This window comes from Chionomys nivalis, chromosome 6 (genome assembly GCF_950005125.1).
Source record: "Chionomys nivalis chromosome 6, mChiNiv1.1, whole genome shotgun sequence".
Classification (NCBI taxonomy): Eukaryota; Metazoa; Chordata; class Mammalia; order Rodentia; family Cricetidae; genus Chionomys; species Chionomys nivalis.
Genome location: NC_080091.1, coordinates 14,931,613 through 14,938,901, shown reverse-complemented (window position 1 = coordinate 14,938,901; position 7,289 = coordinate 14,931,613).

Below are 7,289 nucleotides of genomic sequence, written 5' to 3'. Positions count from 1 at the left end.
GTCATTTCTGACTTGAAGTCATTTGAATTCAAGCTTGCTTGCCTGCTCTGCTTTTTTTCCAGTAACCTTGAGGTCTGTGAGAAAGCTCTGATTAATCCCATGAGAAAGAGCATTTTTGCCCAGTTGGAAGAGCACATTTTTCTACTAATATTTGAGCTGGTATATGCCAGCCAGAGGCACTCCTCATTACAGATTAGAAGTGATTAGCTGAATAAGTTATTGCACCTGCTTGAACTTCCTCCCAAGGACAGTGCATGGAGGTACTTAGCTGACTGCACTGCTCTTTGTTTTGCCTTTTACCTGTAGTACATATGCTGCCTGAAAAATAAACTCAGGGCTGTTTGGTATTGACCTTCAGTCCTCCTGGTCTATCCTATGTTTCTATCTTCATTTCTCTTAATCTAACTTTTCCTCCATCTCAGTACTTCCTTCCAGGAAACCCTCAGTTGATTTCTGCTGCAGTGGGCTCTGACAAGAGAGATATTGAACAATAGAAAAATCTTCTGAATTGAATCAACTGGTGTACTTCAAGGATGTGTTGGCCTCAGAATGGAAACCAGGAGATGTGCTGTGTTGGGGAAGGGTTTTCTCTCTTGTTTTCACAGTAAAACAAAAGCTATGGATATGATCAAAGTTAAGACTTGATTTAAAAAGAGAGATCTCATCTCTGGATAAAAAGCAATGACATCTCATCCACAGAGGTGACAATCCCACAAGTTGTGAGAAAGCCTCACTAGGGTTGGAGCAAGGTTCTCTTCTTGTCTTTGCAGGAAAATAGAAAATACCCACTTTATGGATTTACAAAACATCATATTGAATGAAGTAACTCAGACCCAGAGAGACAAATATAATATGTACTCACTCATAAATGGCTTTTATACATAAAACAAAGAAAAACCAGCATACAGTCCACAACCCCAGAGAAATCTAGACAACAAAAAAGACCCTAAGAGAGACATAAATTGATCTAATCTACATGGGAAGTTGATGTAGGAGGGTCTTTTGTCTATATGTTACTTTCATTGGTCAAATAAAGAAACTGCCTTGGCCTTTTGATAGGCCAGCTCTTAGGTGGGTGGAGAAAGAAAGAAAGAAAGAAAGAAAGAGAGAGAGAGAGAGAGAGAGAGAGAGAGAGAGAGAAAGAAAGAAAGAAAGAAAGAAAGAAAGAAAGAAAGAAAAAAGAAAGAGAAAGCAGAGTCAGGCAGATGCCATGAATTTCCTGCCCTAGACAGATGTAGGTTAGGATCTTTCCTGGTAAGCCACAGCCTCGTGGTGCTACAGATTTAATGAAAATGGGTTACTCAAGATGTGAGAGTTGGCCAATAAGAGGATAGAAATAATGGGCCAGGCAGTGTTTAAATGAATACAGTTTCTGTGATTATTTCAGGGTATAAGTGGCCAGGAGTCAGGTGGCGGGAAGCAGCCGGCCACTCCTTTTACAGGAAGTGAAAAAGACAAGATCTCCAGAGTAAACTGGGAGCATGGGGGTCATGAGAGAGGGTAGAAGAGGAGGAGGAGGGAGGGAGGGGAGCAGAGAAATATATAGCTCAATAGAAACATTTAAAAAAAATCTTTGAGAAGTCAAGAGACCTTGTACATCTAGATACCAAAAGGAGAAAAGATGACTGTTCAGAAAGAATCACCAAGCATAGGAAAATCTGACTTTTGATATCCATATTCTCTGCATGGTAAAATCTCACTACTTAAACATACATATCTTCTTACTTCTTTCTCAGTATAATGATAGTCCTGACTCACTTAAAAATCAAAGATGGCTTTGGAGTTAGACAGTGTCTCCCTTTTCTAAATTCAAACATGTTGTTAAAAGAAAACTTCAGAGTTTCTGTATAATTTCAGGAGAGCCACCTGGTGTGGGAGAGAAGAAAGACAAAAATTTAGAGACTAAAGTTATCAAAATTCTGCATTCAAAAATTCTACTTCTCCCCATATCTATTTTTATCTCTGTGGTACCTTTCTTTGAATATATGTCTATAGAATTTCAAACTTTCCATTTTGATATGAATAATGTTTAAGTTTTCCACAGTGAACAACAATTTTTTCTACAGTAATCTCTGAAGTCTCTAGGAAGGAGATGAGGTCCCACAACAACAATTCCACCTAGTTCATTTGATGCCATTCAGCTGGTAGCATCACTTAAAGATCAGCTTTGGACTATAAACTACTCAGAATAATTTCAAGGTGACGAGCTGAGATGATCCAGCCTAACAAATCTAGCCAGGACTTGAGATAAGCCCTGCACTTTCCCATTATGCATAGCCTAGAAAAAATGATACAGCTGCCTCTCCCAACAGTTGACAATTAACCGCAAGGGGTGCACCCACACACTGAGACAATGGGGATGTTCTATAAGGAACTCACCAAGGCCAGCTGGCCTGGGTCTGAAAAAGCATGGTATAAAACCGGACTCACTGAACATAGTGGACAATGAAGACTACTGAGAACTCAAGAACAATGGCAATGGGTTTTTGATCCTACTGCACGTACTGGCTTTGTGGGAGCCTAGGCAGTTTGAATGCTCACCTGGATGGAGGTGGGTGGTCCTTGGACTTCCCACAGGGCAGGGAACCCTGATTGCTCTTAGGGCTGACGAGGGAGGGGGACTTGATGGGGAAGGGGGAGGGAAATGGGAGGCGGTGGTGGGGAAGCAGAAATCTATAATAAATAAATAATAAATAAAAATAAAAAAAAATAAAAAGCTGACAGACCAGTAGCCTGTCTGGAAGTATAAGTGGGACAGCCAGACATAGAAGACTCTAGGAAGAAGAAGGGCAAAGTCAGGGGAGATGCAAGCCAATCAACGAGGAAGCAGGACATATAGAAAATGAGGTAGCAAGCCACAAGTCACATGGCAAAGCAAAGATAAGAAATATGGGTTAATTTAAAGTGTAAGAGTTAGCAAATAACAAGCCTGAGCTATCGACCAAGCTTTTGTAATTAAGCCTCTGAGTGATTGAGGGTGGCTTCAGGACAGGAAAACTTGGCCTACATCCTAAAGTGTACTCTCAACTTGGGCTGCTAGGAGGATGAAAACAGGACTTACCTTCATGGGGACTGGTGAGACAGATAATATTCACCTCATTCCACAGATATGAGGGTTAGCAGCATTTCTATAAAGGCTAGAAACACACCTCAGTCAAATGCTTGATGTATATTGGATGGGTAGATGATACTAATGCAGTCTAACTTTGCTGAAGAGACAAGGGAGACTAGAAATGAAGAAAGAAGACAAGCAGAGCAGGGTGGCACACATCTGTGATGCCAGAACTCAGAAGGTGGCAGCAAAGGCATCTTGAGCTCAAACCAATCTGGGTGCTACATGGCAAGACCCTATCTCAAAACAAATAAATGAGAGGGAAAGAGGTAGGAAGTGAAAGGAGAGGAGGGGAGGACAGGGAAGGGACAGGAAAGACCTTCCTCCTAGTCTGTGGCTATGCCCCTAACTAGTGTGAATTTCAACAACTCATCACTCGTCTAATCTATGAGCCTCCCAAGGTCGTATGGGCAAATGGACCCTCATTTTGTTCTCTTTCCTTTTTCCTATAAAATGAATTCATCTGTTCTTATACCTTGAAGGTCCTTTTTGAGCCTGTCATTCTTCCAACTGAACTGAACAAATTCAATACTGTTTTATAATTCTTGACCCTTTTAAAGGTTACCTACAAAGGAACCATCTGCTGAACAGAGATCTTAAAGGAAGAAATAAGCTGAAATCCAAGAAACATCCATTCAAAGTCTCTCTTGTGGATATGTAAACTTTTAACCTCTTACCTCCAATGAATGAATTTCCTTATTTGTCCCATTTAATCATCAGTAAAAGTCAGACATGCCAGTTCTTAGATTTTGTCTGTTAGCACTATACTATAAATTCTAAAAGGAAAGAATTTTCTTTGGTCTTTCCACATTCTGCAATGAGAAAGAAGTTAATACTAGTTTATCAAGATAATTTATGTTTTAAATCCCTTAAAGAGGAGAGAGAAAATAATAATGTCTATTTCATTTTAGGCTTTGGTCTCACCAGTTGCATTGACATAGGTTATGACGTACTCAGGGGAAAAATCATAAATCATTCTTACAAATGCTATTACACATTTTTCACAACTATGGATGTCAACATGCATAAAGTATTTATGTTTTAGGAACCATTATTTCCTAAAGTTCCATGTAAATATTTTTAGACTGATTTTAAGAACTTATTTAACTATAATCAAGAAAAAAATAAGTGGTCACTAAAGGAAAGCCAAGACACATCTCTGCTGTAGTAAAAATCTACAAAAATGAAGGAAATTTTAATCTTCACAAAATGTTATTGTTGCTGTGTGCTATATGAGGTTGCATGGCTCCACCCACATTTGAGGTTGGAGGTGACTCTGTGAAGTCAGCTCTCTCCTCCCACTTCTGTTTGGCTTCTGGAGCTGGATCTCTGGTCATCAGACTCGCACAGCAAGTGCTTCATCCACTGGGCCATCTCACTGGCACCCCATAAGTTATTTAGATAGCTTTATTTTGATGTTGCAAAGCACACTGAAAGTTCTAAAAATCAACAAATTACTATGGAAAGTTTCCAAACTGGCAACGTGGAATAGCATTGATCTAATTCTTTAAATTGCACATTGAGGAGGAATTAGTAATTTAAGAGGGTTCTTATTTCCAATTTCATGCTCGGTAACTACAATCATCTTGAAACCCCACCAACCTGGAGGAGGGTTCCAGGAAAGTTAAATCTGAAAGGGGGTAGCATTGTAGCTGAAAAGAAAAGTGAAGCTTGCCATCTGCATCCTCTGAGATCGCCTCCCAGGATCTGAGAACTTGTTAGAAAGCAACCTTCTGCAAGGCTTTACATCATGCGTTTGTATCTCTCCAAGGAAATTCTAATTACTGGTTCCAATCATTTCTGATTGATTTGACTTTTATTTGTCCAAGATTTTCTTTGCTCTATGATGAAATCAAGCCTCTAATAAAATTCCAAATATTTCAGAACAATTTACCAGCTCCAGATGACTGAAAGTTTTCTTATGTCCATCTGGCGTTCAGGAAGAGAGTTTCACAGGATAGATCCTGAAGAATGATACTTCTGACAGTGCCTAAAACAAAGGACTCGACAGTGACATACTTAAGTCAATGAATCTTGCATGAATGCAAACTTGTCAATAATCTTTGAGACCCAAGCTTCAATATAACCATCACACATTTTAGTGAGTTTGTTTTCTAACACATGGCTTCATGTTTAGAGGACATTTTGGAAATCAATTACATAAACACACATTATCTTCAGTGAACACATTTATAATTATTGGCAAGCCAAGCATAGTGGCATTGTAATTCAGGAGGTAAAGGCAGTGGAATCAAGAATTCAAGGCCATTCTCTGCTACATAACAAGTTCAGGGCAAGCCTGAGATACATGAGACTATGTCTCAAAAATACATGTTATATAAACACAATATGTATATATAATATATATGTGTGTTTAATATATATATATATACATAGTGAGTGTGTGTGTGTGTGTGTGTGTGTGTGTGTGTGTGTGTGTGTGTGTGTGTGTGTGATCTATGTGACTCTGGCTGGCCACATAGGACCCTCCTACCTCAGTCTTCTGAGTGCTGGGATTACAGGACTGTGCTGCCAATTTTCCGTGTTCCTTTTTTAGTCTTTGGGGTTTTGGGTTATTTTTTCTCTTAAGAAACTAATTAGATATGCTAAACATTCACTTAAATTATTCATTTCTGTTGGCTTTACATAAACTCTAATTAAATGATGAAAGACAAAGCAAAGTGGAAAAATCTAGCACTGAAAGGTAACTACTCACCATCACATCCAAGGGCTTGCTTGAATCATAGCAAATACATCAGAATTCATATGTATGCTCATCAAGAAAAAAATTGTCATAGGCAATAATGTTCAATTTAGCTATTCAAAAATATTGAGTTTTTTAAGTACCAATGTGAAGACTAACCAAAATAAATAATTTGGTCAACATTATTCTTGGCAGGGGATGAATTTTTATCAATTCACTACAAATACTACTAATACAATAATAAATTCTTTCTATAACACCAATCGGTTGATTCATCCAGTTATGGCTACAATTGTTACTTCTCATGTACCCATATAAGAGAACATACTTTTACAAAATGAGACGGTATCAACACTGCCTGGTTTGGCTACCTGGCCGCAACAGTCAGACGATTTGATAATTTGTGTCTTGGTTTCTAAGACTCCAGAGATAACCAATGTGGTTCCTTGTTGGACTCTATTAGCTCATACCTCTACCAGCTCCTCTTAGAAATAAGACATACTTATAGAACAGATTTGATCCAGACACAAGCTTCAAGGATTAGAATCTTAGGGCATATTGGCCATGCATAGTCCTCAGTGTCTCTAAATCTCCTCTGCACCTGTAAACTCTTCCCACCAAACACAACTTGAAGTCTTTAAAAATATCAGCTTCTCCTAACCTCAGAGCAATTTATCAAGCCAAGTTTATTGATTGACCAACTTTATTCTGCTCAACCCTGTTCTTCCAACCTTGAATGCCTGTAGTTGATAGAGCTGCACTCGCTATAGTTGACTGCTTCTTTATGATCCCATTGTACTAAACTCCCCTGGTAGAGAGGAGGGTGTGGTGCACAGAAATATTCACAGTACACTCCTGACACCAGACTGCCTGAGTCTGACCCCCCATGTGTGACATGAGGCAAGTTACAGTAGTGTGTCTCAGTTTGCTTACAGTATAAAGACACAGTGCTAAGAAGCCATGCTCGGAGTCTCGTTAGTTTCTGGGACAGTGGGCATGATATATAATACCAGTTACTATCATCTTACTATTAATAAGTTTAATATTAATATGTTTAATGTTTGAAAAGTTAAATAACCCAGAGCCTTAGAATTTTAGAGGAGGTTTACAGATGTTGAAGAACCTATTCCAAACATAACTTCATCTTTAGATATTGCTTATAAGGGATCCACATATCCCCAAGACCTAGTCAGCAAACCACAGCAAACCAGTGCCCAGAGTCTGCAGCTTCTAAAATATAGCAGAGAGGGGAGGGCACACAAACAAAACCATGAAAAAAATTAGACATTAATCTATTTGTCATGCAATGAAGGATCAGACCAGTAAGTGATAGACCGCCATGATCAACAGCAGCATTAGCAATGGTAACATGAAAGTCCTAAAGGTTTTTTCTTTATGGACACTTTTAATACTTGTAAAAACATCTACAATGTGAGAAAAATCACCTGCCTGCCTGTCTTTTAGCATATGAAG